The sequence below is a fragment of the Macaca thibetana genome, chromosome 1, assembly GCF_024542745.1.
Source record: "Macaca thibetana thibetana isolate TM-01 chromosome 1, ASM2454274v1, whole genome shotgun sequence".
Taxonomy (NCBI): Eukaryota; Metazoa; Chordata; class Mammalia; order Primates; family Cercopithecidae; genus Macaca; species Macaca thibetana.
The window spans coordinates 163,304,272-163,320,882 of NC_065578.1; the positions used below are offsets into that span (position 1 = coordinate 163,304,272).

Genomic DNA, 16,611 nt, shown 5'->3' on the forward strand with positions numbered 1-16,611 from the left:
TAGAATTATAATTTTGAGCCACCGTGCTTGGCCTTGAACTTTATTTTTTAGTGTAGTTTTAGGTTCACAGCAATACTGAGTGGAAACAAGAGAGTTCCCACTGCTATGTCTTCAAGGTCCAGCTTCCATATCATTATCTCTATGAAATCTCTGATTTCCCATAGAGGTAAATAAAAGTTTTCTCTTCTGAAATTTCACAGTCCCTTTAAGAAAATTTAACAAGATTTCATTTTCTAATCTGTTTTATTTGTCATGTACCTATCTTTTCTTCTTCGCTAGACTGTAAATTCATTAAGGGTAGGATCCATGTCTAATCTACCTCTGCATCTCCTAACACCATGGTTCCATCATTGTTTTGGCAAATATTGGAGTATGCATGTATTATTACACCGTGCTGCTTACATATTTATAGATCTGCTTTTCTTATTTGACGGACACCTCTGAGATTATATCTTTATTTTTCTGTGTCTCCCAATGCCTTGAGCAATGTCAAGTATATAGTCAGTGGTGAATAAATGCTTGCTTTTTTCGTATGAAAGGAAGCTGGCTGTTCTATTTCAGCTGAAACCTCTGTAAGTATTAAGTAGTAATCATAAACAATTAAAAATTATGGAAAAGTATAGAAAAATTTGTTTTCAATAGAATGTATTTATTGTGTTCTCAAAAGCATATGTTTTCATCTCCCAATGTTTCCTAAAGCTTGGTGACCTTTGTGTAGGATGAGACATCCTTCATGGATGAAAATAGATCTCTAACTCTTTGAAATCCTAACTTCTTCTGACAGTAGAAATATATCAAGGAAAAAAGAGTTTGAGTCAAAATACATCTTTAAAGTTTTCTTTTTCTCAGAGCATTTGACATTTAAAACTCATTATCTCTTGCCACTTGAATCTCAGTGTTGACCTCAAGGGTTCTGTAGAAGGTACAGGATTTAGAGGGCAAAGAGAAGCACAGTAAAGTGAAGTGAATGAAAATGAAGAGTAAAGAGGTATAACTTGGTCTTGGTGATGTCAAATTCAGACCAAGGGCAGTGGGTAATTTATGGGATGTATCAAAAGGAAAGGGATAAATGATGATGAGAGTAGCAACATTAAGTCAGAAAAGACAAGAAAAATGAGAGGCCAAAGGGCAAGACACACAATAGGTGAGGAGGGCACGTTTCTAAAATAACAACTATGATCCTTTAATTTTTTTAAATTGCACCAATAACTTCAGAATACTGGTAATGAAAATACAGATACAATTCCCCTTCAACACCATTTCCCTGGAAATCAAATCTTTTTCCTTTTTTTTTCAGCCCCAGAGAATGGAAAATATTTAGAGAGGTACAAAACTATAAAGTGTCTCTATAAATAACTACAAAATTTTGACTTACATTTATTTATAATGTCTAAGGCACAGCCACAAGTTCTCCTCCTCTTAGGAAAGAAGGAGAAAATTTTAAGGGTTGGCTGCTCTTCGCTGGGTGTGGTGGGTCACACCCATAATCCTAGCACTTTGGGAGAATGAGACTGGAGGATCACTTGAGCCCGCGAGTTTGAGGCCCGACTGGGCAATATCATAAGATCTGGTCTCCACAAAAATATTTTAAAAATATTAGTTAGCCATGTGGCATGTGCCTGTACTCCCAGCTACTGGGGTGGCTGAGGTAGGAGGAGTGGTTGAGCTCAGGAGGTGGAGGTCTGGATTGCACCATTGTACTCTCAGCCTGGGCGATAGAGTGAGACCCTGTCCAAAGAAACAAACAAAAAACCACACACACACACACACACACACACACACAACAAAAAAATGAGTTCACAGCTCTTATCTTTACTTTAACTAAGTTTAGACATCCTTCCCTCAAGATGATTCTCCTTCTAATCCCAAAATAACAGAAACATGGAATTAGGTTAAGACAACTGGCTAAAGAAATTTATTTCTTCATGCCATTATTTTCATTAATAGGCATTCTAGACTTTTGAGGTACTTGCTGCTTTCTGTCTTAACATACATATTAACACTCATAGATGTAACATACCCTTATGAGCATACTTACATTTTGAAAAATCTCCTCTTCACCTTCAAATTGTGGATAAATAAAGCACTGAAATAATTCATTATTCATAATTTCCATCCAAGCTAGTGCTACTTCCTAACTATGGACCACATTATAGACAGGGTAGGTGGCAGTTTACATATATTTCCTACAGAATCATCTGTAACTATAACTTTTCATCTCTAATTTGGAAAAAATAACAAATTCCAAGGAATAATAATAATATATTGATAGAGTCTATCTTGGGTATACAGTAATTTATGGATAAAATATACATAAATGTTGGTATTTTATTGTTTATAATAGATTACTTGCAAGTCACCTCTCAGTTGGTTAAAATGCAATCATACATGACGTTATGGTTGAGTATGGTTGGTCTAACATGGCGTTGTAATGAACTATAACCTGTGTAGCCACTGTAAAGACTTTTTCTTCTTGTTGTTGTCACCAAGACTGGAGTGCAGTGGCGCGATCTCAGCTCACTGCAACCTTCACCTCCTGAGTTCAAGTGATTCTTCTGCCTCAGCCTCCTGAGTAGGTAGGATTACAGGTCCCCGCCACCATGTCTGGTTAATTTTTGTATTTTTAGTAGAGACAGGGTTTTGCCATGTTGGCCAGGCTGGTCTTGAACTCCTGACCTCAAGTGATCCACCTGCCTCAGCCTCCCAAAGTGCTGGGATTACAGGTGTGAGCCACCATGCCCAGCCTTGTAAAGACGTTTTAGCCCTCTGACAGTGAAGTCAATGAGGGGACCTTGAAATTGTGTGCGAATGTCTCATTTCTTTTCTTTTCTTTCCTTTTTTTTGAGGCAGACTCTCACTCTATTGCCCAGGATGGAGTGCAGTGGCACAATCACAGCTTACTACAGTGTAGAACTTCTGGGTTCAAGCAATTCTGTCACCTCAGCCTCCCAAGTAGCTGGGACCACTGGCATGTGCCACCATGCTTGGGTAATTTTTAATTTTTTTGTAGAAACAAGGTTTGTTATGATGCCCAGGCTGGTCTCAAACTCCCGGACTCAAGCAATTCTCTTGCCTCAGCCTACCAAAGTGCTGGAATTACAGGTGTGAGCTATTGTGTGCAGCCCATTTTCTTACAAGGACCTGAATATCAGCTCTTTGCCAAGTCAGATGGTTTCATTCCACAGGTGCAGTCCATTGACCGTGTTCAGTTGGAAGCAGCCAGTTGAGAGAAAATGTCCCAGTGTCCCTAATCTCACAAGATTGTGGAATGAGTCTTTGACAGTGGAGAATTGTAACAGTGAAACAGTAAAAAAAACTCCCGTAACTAACTCCAGTATTAAGCGGCATTTACCCATTCCTGCACATAGGCAAGGATAATTTTAGAGCACTGAGATAATATATAAAAATAGCAATAATGTAGTTTTAAAAGCTAACTCTGGGATTAAAAGAGAAATATGTAAACAATGAACTCTGTTTTCTTAAAGATTTATAGGAGCATTGTGATCTGACCAAAAACAAAGAAGTTCCCAACCTCCTCGGACCCTGGCTGGCACCCAGATGTCTGTGTTTATTGATTACCTCTTGATCCCAACTCCCTTGCCTTCCCCTGCCTTTAAAATAAAAAGAACCTGAAATTTGTACTGATTAAGATGATACTTTAGAATGCTAGTTCACCATCTTCTTGGTTTTGCTGGCTTTCCAAATAAACCTACGTTTCTTCCCACCAACCCTTGTCTCTCAAGTTTGGCTTTTGAGCTGCTAGCTGCTGACCTGTATTCAGTTACATTTTCAATATAAATCACTATTATTTATCTTGGGAATCCACTGGCTGAAATTCAAGTTCTTTCTCTACTGCCAAAATCCAAAATTTTCATTTCATCAGCTTCAAATGCATTTAAAAATGTCAAAATGCATTATGACAATGTTGCCAGATAAAGCCAAAAATACCTTCCACCTTTTATTGTCTTTGAATACTAAGAAAATGAATGAAGGAATAATAGAGATGCTTCTCTAGAAACTTTAGTATTATAATTAAATCTGCCAAACATTTGCATATGGTATTTATTGCACAGTGTTTTATATTTTCCAGGGAGAGAGAGAGATTGGTTACAGTCAATAAGTTGTATAACTGATCCCTGAATTCACTCTTTCCTTTCTGTGTAAGTTGATTCCAAGGCATCAGACTATAGACCTAGAACAGAGGAGCAGAGGCATAATTCAAATTACTGAGCATCTTCTGCTAACAATGTGTAGTAATTTTTTTACTTAGTAGATATGAACTTAACCCAGAACCTAAGTTACCTTAGTTCATGTGTACTTAGGTTCTGGGTTTAAAAAAAAATGAATTATATCATTCTAGTCTTTTAATTAATTAATTAATTAATTTTTTCTTGAGACGGAGTTTCATTCTTGTTGCCCAGGCTGGAGTGTAATGGCATGGTCTCGGCTCACTGCAACCTCCGCCTCCTGGGATCAAGTGATTCTTGTGCCTCAGCCTCCCAAGTAACTGGGATTACAGGCGCCTGCCATCACACCCAGCTAACTTTTTTGTATTTTTAGTAGAGACAGCGTTTCTACTGTTGGCCAGGCTGGTCTTGAACTCCTGACCTTAGGAGATCCGCCTGCCTCGGCCTCTCAAAGTGCTGGGATTACAGCTGTGAGCCACTGTGCCCAGCCTATAATTTTTGTTATTTTATTTTACTTTAAGTTCCAGGATACATGTGCAGAATGTGCAGATTTGTTACATAGATACACATGTGCTATTGTGGTTTGGTGCACCACCTATCAACCTGTCATCTGGGTGTTTTTTTTTTTTTTTTTGGGACAGAATCTTGCTCTGTCACCAGGCTGGAGTGCAGTGGCACTCTAAGCTCACTGAAACCTCCATCTCCCAGGTTCAAGTGATCCTCCTGCCTCAGTCTCCCGAGTAGCTGGGACTACAGACGCGCGCCACCACGCCTGGCTAATTTTTTACATTTTTTAGTAGAGATGAGGTTTCACCATGTTGGCCAAGATGATCTCGATCTTCTGATCTCGTGATCTGCCCGCCTCGGACTCCCAAAGTGCTGGGATTACAGGCATGAGCCACCGCACCCGGTCACCATCATCTAGGTTTTAAGCCCTGCGTGCATTAGGTATTTGTCCTAATGGTCTCCCTCCCCTATAGCTCTAGCCTTCAATTCAAAGTCTAGTAGGGAAAATTTTTTTATTTTTTTGGGACAGGGCCTTACCCTATTGCCCAGGCTAGAATGCAGTGGCACAATCTTGGCTCGCTGCAACCTCTGCCTCCCTGGCTCAAGCCATCCTCCCACTTCAGTTTCCTAAGTAGCTGGGACTAAAGGCATGTATCACTGTTCCTGGCCAATTTTGTGTGTGTATGTGTGTGTGTGTATGTACACACACACACATACATATACACACACATACACACACACACATACATATATATATATATATATATTTTTTTTTAAGAGAACAGGTTTTGCCATGTTGGCCAGGCTGGTTTTGAACTCCTAAGCTCAAGCAAGCCCTTCACCTGCATCGGCTTCCCAAAGTACTGGGATTACAGATGTGAGCCCCCGTGCCTGGTTGAAACAAATATAAATAGGTGCCAATGGAATGTAAAAAACCCCTGTATTGAAGCACTGTGTCACAGGTCACCACCCCTGCCTAGCGAACTCTTCTCAGAAGGGAGGAACTTTGAGCTGGGTCTTGAAGAATGAGTTGGAGTTTTCCAGAGAAAAAAGAAATCTGATGGTCTTTCAGGCAGAGGAAACAGCATATGTTTGGGAGTAAGAGTTTTGGGAGAAAGGCAGAGAGTTCTGTGTAACCAAATTAAAAGGAGTGTGTGAGTGTATTGCTTTGAGCTCCATTTATATTTTATTTCTGAACCTACTCTGTGAACTTTTCTTCTGTCTATTGCTTTCTGAAATGTTTAAATAAACAATGATTCAAGATAGACCCTACACTTAGTAGCCTTTCTCTCTATTGTGGAGTGGGTTAAGATGAATCTCCAGGATATTTATAGATTATACCTTTAACATGTTCACAATGTATTGACTAAGACAAACTAGAAGCATTTTATTTCTATTTACTTGTGTGAGTGGAAGGAACTGAAGCATAAAGATCTGTGAATGACTCATATGGTGGGGGGTGTTAGGCTATAACTTAAGACCTCTGATTTCAAGGGAGCCTTTGGTTCATATCTGCACATCTTCCAAGATCTACAGGCATTGTTTTCCACAGCACAAGTACCTCACCATCTTAAGGGAAGGCACATAAAAGGAGCAACTGTCTCTGCCAACCTGAGATCCTTTTTATTCTGAAAATACCACCTGTACTCACTGTTTACCACCCACCAAGAAAGCAAGTGTTTAACAGCTCAGTCTTGGGTATCCACAGGGCCTTAGCCTATGCTCAGCACAATCTGATGGGAATTGGAGATCTATAAGACATATATATATATATTTTTTACCTTCTTGGAGTTTGTAATTGGGATGAGATTACCACCCAGTTAGAGCTTAATTACAGAGAGTTGGGCTGGGCATGGTAGCTCAAGTCTGTAATCCCAGCACTTTGGGAAGGTGAAGCAGGAGGATCCCTTGAGTCCAGGAGTTCAAGACCAGCCTGGGCAAAAAAGTGAGACCCTATCTCTATAAAAAATAAAATAAAATAAATTAGCCAGGTGTGGTGGTGTGTGTTTGTAGTCCCAGGTACTTGGGAGACTGAGGTGGAAGAATGGCTTGAGCCCAAGAGTTTGAGGCTACAGTAAGCCAGGTTTGCCACTGTATTCCATTCTGGGCAACAGAGCCAGACTCTGTCTCAAAAAACAAAAAAAATTTATGGAGGGTTGACTACAGAAGCACAGTAATTCTACCTGTTCCTGATGATGGACTTTCAAAACCTTTTTCTGAATCAGAATTTCCAGCTGCCTCCTGAAACATTTACCAGGATGTGCCAAAGACCCTTAAATTCAACAGATTCAAAATTAGATTGGTTAATTTTTTTTTCCTATTATTTCTATGTCAAGTGTTCTCTATTCTATATTTAGATCTTGGTTAATGGTATTATCTCCTGTTCAGCACGCAAACTAGATATCTGTGGGCCATAAATGACTTCTTCCTTTCTCTAACACTTTAATATCCAGACTACCACTAAGTCATGTTCGTTGAATCTTCAAAATGAGTTTCAAATTTCCACTGTAATTTGGTGTAAATGTAATAGTCTATAATTCATATTATGCCAAAAATGTATAGCTTCTATGCATGGGTAGCAATGGATGCTGTGGTTGGAACATCTGTTTGACAATATATGTTGGCTCAGTTTCTTCTGGTTACACCCATTTCAGGTTAACTCAGACTTGTAAGATTTCTCTCCACTCCTGGCTCCTCCCCCAGAGGCATCTGGGTGTGGAGGAAAGCTGACTTGTCTCATGTGATGGGAGAAGTGTATCTGGGGATTGGGAGGTGATGGAGGCAAGATACACCTGCTGTCCTCTGAGTTCTTGCTTGTCTCCAGCTGAGATGTCCTTTGCTTTTCCCTGTGTGTGTCAACCTATGTTCTCACTAAATCATCAGTGACAGAACTAGTCCCACCTGGTCTTTGGTATGTGTTAGCATCTGCTGTTGTTGAGCTAGGACTCCACCATAGTCTCTGGTCCTGTGGCTGCTGCATTCTGGCTCAAAGTCCCTGCCATTTCTTAAGTCCTTGCAGCATGTCCTGCTCCCCTGAGCAGGTGGGAACCTCTGGCTCTTCTGCACTTTACTTACATGCCTCAAGTCCGGAAACATGTCTGGTAGACACTTTCACTGGATGGGTAGAGGCTTTTCCCACAGGGTCTGAAAAGGCCACCGCGGTCATTTCTTCTCTTTTGTCAGACATAATTCCTCAGTTTGGCCTTCCCACCTCTATACAGTCTGATAATGGACTGGCCTTTGTTAGTCAAATCTTTGCTCCATCTCTAGAAGATGAAGGGCTTTCTCTAGTTTTTCCCCTTTCTGTATGGTCAGGTCATATCATTCCCCATGTGAATGCAGCATTTCAACTCCTTTCCCTGTAGCCGTAAGATGATAGGACTGTAGGGGAATATGATTTATAGAGGAAATAAGGACTACATTTACTGTTTTCAAAATAGTATTCTTATTACATATAGATTCATTTATACATACACACCTCTGTGCATTTTTTATTAAAACAAAATCATTACTATACTTATTTTTTGTAACGCCTTTTTAAATCAAACAATATATATATTTTTTTGTGGGGGGAGCGGGGGACGGAGTCTCGCTCCGTCGCCCAGGCTGGAGTGCAGTGGTGTGATCTCAGCTCACTGCAAGCTCCACCTCCCGGGTTCACGCCATTCTCCTGCCTCAGCCTCCCGAGTAGCTGGGACTACAGGCACCTGCCACCACGCCCAGCTAATTTTTTGTACTTTTAGTAGAGACAGGGTTTCACCGTGTTAGCCAGGATGGTCTCAATCTCCTGACCTCGTGATCTGCCCACCTCAGCCTCCCAAAGTGCTGGGATTACAGGTGTGAGCCACTGCGCCCGGCCTTAAACAACATATTTTGCAGCACTTTCCATGCCAGGACATTCAGATATATTTCATTCTTTTTAATGGGTACATAGTATTCCATTCTATGACTGTATCATAATTTGTTTAGTGGTGGATGTTTAGCTTGTAGTATTCTATTTTTTGCTATTATAAATATTTCTGCAGCATACATCCTTGTATGTCATGCAAGGAAAATTTACTGTTTCTTTATTTCCCTTACTACTTTAGTGGGCTCGTTTTGTCCTGCCTAAAAAGATTATTTTCAGGCCGGGCGCGGTGGCTCAAGCCTGTAATCCCAGCACTTTGGGAGGCCGAGACGGGCGGATCACGAGGTCAGGAGATCGAGACCATCCTGGCTAACACGGTGAAACCCCGTCTTTACTAAAAAATACAAAAAACTAGCTGGGCGAGGTGGCGGGCGCCTGTAGTCCCAGCTACTCGGGAGGCTGAGGCCGGAGAATGGTGTGAATCTGGGAGGTGGAGCTTGCAGTGAGCTGATATCCAGCCACTGCACTCCAGCCTGGGCTACAGAGCGAGACTCCGTCTCAAAAAAAAAAAAAAAAAAAAAAAAAAAAAAAAAAGATTATTTTCTACCCTAAGACCAAATACATATTTTTTGTTTTTTCTTTTATCTTTACTTTTCATATGTTTTTTTCTTTTCTCTCTTTTCTTTTATACTTTAACATGTTTAATTCATTTTTATTTTTTAGACATTTCCATGACATAGGTAGAATTATCATTTTTCCATATATTATAGAGTTGTGTATTTTTTTTAAAAAAATAAATTTTCAGGTCCTCTCTCCCACGGTGGGTGAGTACGGCGGGGGGGTCCCTTTCTTCCTCAGCCAAGGCTGAAGGCAAAGATCAGATCTTGAGGATCATTTTTAAGACTGCCATGTGCTGGGAAACCTTGTTTTCCTACCCCAGACATTTGTAGAAAACAAAACAAAACAAAACAAAACAAAAACCCAGTTTTTTCACAGAAAAGTTCCTGGTTGGAATCAGTTACTTGGGAAACTTAGATTGGGTGATGTTCTCATTGATCTCACTTTCATACTCAGCATTTCGGTTCCCATTATTTTCTCTTAAACTACAATTGCCAAGTGGCCTAAACCTGTCTTTGCAATAAGGTAGTAGATGTAAATTTTCTCCTCCCCTATTTGCAATAGTTAGGTTGTTAATTAACTGAATGAATACTCAATCTCTGATCCCCATTGCAAACATAATGATGCAAAAGCCAAGATCTGGGTGATTTAAAATCATTGTAGAACCCCAGCGTGAACTCCAAAAGTCAGAATTTGTGCAGTGTTACAATATTTTATTTTATTTTATTTTTAAGAGATGGGGTCTTACTGTGTTTCCCAGCCTGGAGTGCAGCGGCACAATCATGGCTGGCTGCAGCCTCGAACCGTTAGGCTCAGCTAATCCTCCTGCTTCAGCCTGCCAAGTAGCCAGGACTTTAGGCCCATGTCCCCACACCTGGCTAATTTTAATTTTAAAACATTTTTGTAGAGATGGTGTCTCACTATGTTGCCCAGGCTATCATAATGTTCAAAACAATTTCAACAGGCTCATTTGTAATAAAATGTAATAGCAGAGTTGTTAAAATCTGCATTTAAAAGATATCTGTTACATAACTGTTTTTTGCAAAAAGAGAATTTGTTTATCTTCTTAAATCTATCTACCTACCTACCAACCTACTCATCTGTATTTAGATCTAGCTATAGATATATTTGAAGAAACAGAAAAAATATGTACAAAGAAGAAAAGAATTTACTGGCACCCAGTTAATTGGTCAACATTTTGGCCAGTTTTCTTCTCATTTTGTATTTGTGCAATGCACACATGGTTTATTTACCTACAAAGTAGAAGAGCACCACCTACATTCTGGCCAAATGTAAAAAGTTGACTATTGAAATTAATATTCAGTGGAACTGAGGCTGAAGGCAAATGTAACCATCAAAGGATAAATTTTAATGGCCCGGTGTAGTGGCTCAAGCCTGTAATCCCAGCACTTTGGAAGGCCCAGGTGGGTGGATCACTTGAGGTCAGGAGTTTGAGATCAGCCTGACCAACATGGCAAAAACCTGTCTCTACTAAAAATACAAAAAATTGTCGGGCGCGGTGGCTCACGCCTGTAATCCCAGCACTTTGGGAGGCCGAGGCGGGCGGATCACGAGGTCAGGAGATCGAGATCACAGTGAAACCCCGTCTCTACTAAAAATACAAAAAATTAGCCAGGCGCGGTGGTGGGCGCCTGTAGTCCCAGCTACTCGGGAGGCTGAGCCAGGAGAATGGCGTGAACCCGGGAGGTGGAGCTTGCAGTGAGCCGAGATCGCGCCACTGCACTCCAGCCTGGGCGACAAAACTAGACTCCGTCTCAAAAAAAATAAAATAAAATAAAATAAAAATAAAAATAAAAATACAAAAAATTAGCTGGGTGTGGCGGTGGGTGCCTGTAATCCCAACTACTCGGGAGACTGAGACAGGAGAATCGCTTGAACCTGGGAGGAGGAAGTTGCAGTGAGCCGAGATCGTGCCACTGCACTCCAGCCTGGGCGACAGAGCCAGACTCTGTCTCAAAAATATATATATACACATTTTAATACCAAGGTACATCCAGTTGATCAAAATAAGATCAATAAGCATAATTATTACTATAATTTCATATTAAAGTTTTTGTAGTAATATTTTAGAAGTTTGACATTATGGCCCAGGCACAATACCTCCTACCTAGATCTTAGCTGCTGGTCTGCTTGTACCTTTGCAGATTCTTCAGACTGTACCTTTGCCTACTAAGGAGATGCTTGTTTCAGCTAAGGGCAGTGAGCGGATATAATGTTTGTTGCCATGTAGCCATCTTGCCACCAAGTTGTTGGATGTTCTCACCTCTGAATTGTAGCCAACTAAAGACTTATCTACTCTTCGTATTCCGCCTTTAAAGATTGGTAGTTGTGAAATTTCACTGAGGGAGTTCCACAAATTTAAGCTTTTTTTGCCTGATTACAGAAAAATACTGAATATTGTTGTGCTCATGTTTTTGGTTTTAAAAAATTTAAGCTTGGGCAACATGGTGAGATCCCACCTGTACTAGAAGTTATTATATTATTTTTTGAGACCAAGTCTCACTCTGTTGCCCAGGCTGAGTGCAGTGGTGTGATCACAGCTCACTATAGCCTTGACCCCCTTGGCTCAAGTGATCCTCCTATCTTAGCCTCCTGAGTAGAGGGGACTACAGGTGCGCACCACCACACCTGGATAATTTTTTGTATTTTTAGTAGAAGTGAGGTTTTGCCATGTTGCCCAGGCTGACCTCAAACTCCTGGACTCAAGTAATCTGCCTGCCTTAGCTTTTCAAAGTGCTGGAATGAGAAGTGTGAGCCACTATGCCCAGCCGCTACTAACAATTAAAAAATTAGCCGCATGTGGTGGCATGGCTGTAGTCCTAGCTACTTGGGAGGCTGAGGCAGGAGGATCACTTGAATCTGGGAGGTGATTATAGGCAGTGAACCCAGGAGGTATGATCGTGACACTGCATTCCCACCTGGAAGACAGAGCAAGACCTTGTTTAAAAGGAAAAAAAAATGTATGCACATGATGTATATAATTATGTGGACAAAATTTATCCTTAAGTCTTGGGTTTGGAAAAGTACCAGTGGAGCAATGTAACCGGCTTTCAGGTTAGCAAAAGCTCCGAATTTCCATCTGCATCTCAGTTCTCACTCACTGCACACACGCCAATGCCAGCACCTTTGGTGGAGCGGCATGACTTGAAGCTCCCCGCGGCAGGCATCATCAGGCAATACTTACCCTCTCATGGGACTCTCCAGCCAACAAACCCCTTTCTCTGCAAGGGACTCTTTGTGAGTGAATTCTGTGCTGTAGGTATTCATCTCTGCAAAGTATAATGCTAAGGCTTTCTTTTGAACAAGTAACTGTTTTTTCTTTTTCTTTCTTCAGTAACTACTCTTTCTCATTGTTTGACCATGTTATGTGAGTACATTATCAGGCAGCTCTATAATCTCTTACATGTCATGTTGTTGTCTTTCGCTGCAGAAGAATGATGAATGTGACCCCAATCTTGCTGCCACAGCCGACAATTCTGTTACTTTACCCTCTGCTATAATTACTTCCTGAGCACACATAACCAAACGATGTGAACTAAACATATGGCTGTGATTCTTAAGCCACTCAGAACCTTGTTTGTTCCATTGTCAATGACAACTGCATGACACCTTCCTTTACCGATTTCCCATTTGTAAAGATTTCTTTTATCACATTAATGTGCGAGATTGGTGTTCAAGATTAAGAAATTTCTTGATGTGGAAGTAAAGCCAAATGCAGTTGGTTTTGTCATTAATCCATGGTGCTGACATGTAGACAAAAAATTTCTGTTTCTAAAAGTTCACATGTCTAATATACAAAATATTAAATATATTTAATAATATTAACATTTTTGTCAAAGTGGAATATAATTGAGGTATAATCTTTTTGGTAACTTGGTTTTTAGCATTTATATCACGTGGCTGAGTGTGGTAGCTCACGTCTGTAAATTCCAGCACTCTGGGAGGCCAAGGCAGGAGGATTGCTTGAGTCCAGGAATTCAAGACCAGCTGGGCAACATAGAACAACCCTGTCTCATTAAACAAAATAAATTTTAAAAATTTATTTAAATTAAAAACTAATTTAAATCCTGGGCACGTATCAGAAATCCATCATTTTCAATGTCTAAAAATTAGTAGATTCTGTGAAAAACATTTCAACAAGCTTGTTAAAAATTGTAGCTTTCATAGATTCTATACTATAAGGAGTTATCTTATTTGTCAAGTCTGTTGTATATCATTTGTTCATGAAATATGTTTAGGTACCTTGTTTTTCTCTAGCTTTTCCTTTTTCCCATATGAATCATCGAGAGTGCCTAAGTTTTTAAAAATAAGTATTCTCATATTAACACATAACACTCTGCTGATTGGTCTTATTTTCCATATTAACACTCTGCTGATTGGTCTTATTTTACATTCACAACTTTGAACCACAAATTGGACCTTGACAGTGGTACCTGGTAATCACGCTACACTCTCGAGTAGTTGGGATTACATGCCTGCGCCTGGTTCATTTTTGTATTTTTAGTAGAGATGGGGTTTCACCATGTTGGCCAGGCCGGTCTTGAACTCCTGAGCTCAAGTGATTCACCTGCCTTGGCCTCCCAAAGTGCTGGGATTACAGGTGTGAGCCACTGTGCCCGGCCAAAAGACCCACTCTGTCTACATTCTTCTTAAATTTTCAATTGTTCCTCTCTATCTTCACTCTGCTGATGCTTTTCTTGTTTCACTGAAGAAAGAAAGTACTTAGAAGTTCCCTAGACATCCACCCTTGCCTTACCCACCTGCTAGCATCTCTTCCCACTCACTCCAGCTTCCTGCTTATTCCCGTAGTAGATAAACTCTCCATGTTAGCTGAGCCAGTTAGTCCACATACATATGGATCCTCACTCCTCTTGTCTATCAAGGACAGCCGTTCAGCAAATATTCTATCTAATCAGTTTTTCACTTTTTACTGCATCATTTTATTATCATATTAATACTCTGTTACCTATCTTATCTTTGAAAAAAAGTTCTTCACAACATCACTTCTTTTTCTGAAAGATGAATATTTATTCACTTTACAAAGAGAATGGTATTAAATTGCCACAAACAGCTCCATTTATAGACAAATATAACTGTACATGACACCAGTAGCTGGTTGAAACTTGCTTTCCCAAGATGCTTATATGACTCCAGCTCTTAAGTTGAGCACACAAATCTCTGTTCTGCCATTGATATTAAAATGTCCCTCAGAGATAATGGTTTTGTTTTACATATTCACAGGTGGGGAAAAAATCAATCCATCTGCCCAGCCCTATCCTTAGAGGTGAGCTTCCATCTGCAGGTCCTCTAGTGAGCACTAAGCCAATATTGGCTCATTCTTAAAAAAAAAACAAAAACAAACAAACAAACTATTGATAATTTGAAAAGGCTTTTGCAGCACACCAAAATACTTATTCATACATATGCAAAAAATCTTGAATCACAGCTGGGTGTGGTGGCTCATGCCTGTAATCCCAGCACTTTGGGAGGCTGAGGCAGGCGGATCACCTGAGGTCGGGAGTTCAAGACCAGTCTGACCAACATGGATGGTGAAACCTCGTCTCTACTAAAAATACAAAAATTAGCCAGGCATGGTGGTGTGCACCAGTAGTCCCAGCTACTCAGGAGACTGAGGCAGGAGAATCTCTTGAACCTGGGAGGCGGAGGTTGTGGTGAGCCGAGATTGTGCCATTGAACTCCAGCCTGGGCAAAAAGAGCAAAACTCCATCTCAAAAAAAAAAAAAAAAAAAAAAATTGAATCAGGTTTATTATTTTTTAAAGTTAAACAGATAACCTATCATTGCCAAGAGTAGGTAATGAAAAGGAAGAAAAAAACTAAATTATTAATTATAAAAATATATTCTTTGGAAAAAATTCTAATAAGGTTATCATTAATATTTAAAAACCAAAGAGAAAAAAATAGACAATTGTTCTTTGATCCATTAGTAATTTAAATAAAAATGAAAATCTCTTCAAAAGCAGGTATAAATTGAATTTTTAAAAGAGTTTCAGATAACAAGCACTTCTAATTCGTACACTGATGATTCTTTACTAGCAATTTGCAGTCAAGAAAAATCCTTAATGTGGTTAAGTCTTTAGTTTTTTAATTGTCATAATTTTTGTTTTGTTTTAAAAAAATACTTCACGTGACAGCTTAAAAAATAAGTGGTTATTTTTGGGAAGCACTCCAAATATTTAATATTACTCAAGTCACATTACCCATTAGTAGACAAACTAGTGATATTGATGATTTTTAAAAATTACAATCATTTTTACTCCAGTTTTTAGTTATCTCTTCATATTTCATGAAAACAAACCAAATTAAATGTACCAAATTAAAAAAATTTTTATTAATGATGCTTTGAATCTGAATTTGATGAAAGATACCAACCTGAGATAAGAGCTGACTCCTTCACAACAGTCCAGTTCTTCAAACCCTGTGGGAAACATCTTTATTTGCACTTATGCCAATTCTTGATATAACCAATCATACTAGGATATTATCTTATAAAAATATACCATATATTGGACACTGATGTCAGTGCATTTCAGAAAATGTGTCTATATACTGTGTAAAGTTTATTAGCATTTGAACGAAATGCTCTTATTTACACAGTGAAGTCTTAGATGCTCAGGACAGCAAGGTGGCATGGGATCCACCGTTATGAATTTGGAAATTTGCAGTGGTCCTCAGCATCCTGGCACAGAGGCAACCCTCCCCAGGAGGACTTGGCAGCACTGGGCAAGGTGAACCAGCGTTTAGATAATTTGACCCGCTTACTTTTCTGTCTTCATTCTCCTTCACTTTCATTTTCAGGGTCTAAATCAGAATCTCCATGTAATTCTTTTTCACTTGCCATATCTCTGTCCTCACCATTTTCTTCATCTTTTCCTTAAGCATCCTCATCTTCCTCTTCATCAACATCCTCATCTTTTCCACTTTCACTTTTTTCCTCATCTTCATCCCGAGTATCATCAGAATCCTTATCTGCTATTTCATCATCAGACTCCTCTTCTGAAGATTCTTCTTCATACATTAACGTTCCTTTCTGTCCAGGGGAAGTTGTTCCCTTTGTTTTTGTTTTGGTTTTTTGTTGTTGTTGTTGTTGCTGTTACTTGTGTAATTAGAAGAATAAGCTTTCCATGAAGGTGTGAAAGTTTCTGAAAAGTTTTTACTCTGCTTTCCATTAACTGGTGGAGTGTCCCTACCTGGGGTACCAGGTCAGGCATGTGGACAGGTATGATGCATGAACTGTTTTTTTAAATTATTGTTTATGTATTAATTTGTATTTTTATATTTTTGAGGCAGAGTCTGGCTGTGTTGCCCAGGCTGGAGTGCAATGTCACAATCTCAGCTCACCACAACCTCCACCTCCCGGGTTCAAGCGATCCTCCTGCCTCTGCATCCCGAGTAGCTGGGATTACAGGCAT

General features: G+C 39.7%; 1 non-coding gene and 2 pseudogenes across 1 annotated transcript; 1 reads left to right on the plus strand and 2 right to left on the minus strand.

The window, feature by feature from the left end:
* Positions 1–12,347, minus strand: part of LOC126955519 (cytoplasmic phosphatidylinositol transfer protein 1-like) — a 45,826-nt pseudogene extending 33,479 nt beyond the window's left edge.
* Positions 9,347–9,487, plus strand: LOC126945471 (small Cajal body-specific RNA 20). Its single transcript, XR_007722459.1, has one exon. It is a non-coding gene; the product is annotated as a small Cajal body-specific RNA 20 (non-coding RNA).
* Positions 12,348–15,971: 3,624 nt separating the features above from the next.
* On the minus strand, positions 15,972–16,410 carry LOC126955577 (WD repeat-containing protein 43-like; annotated as a pseudogene).
* Between the last annotated feature and the right edge of the window lie 201 nt (positions 16,411–16,611).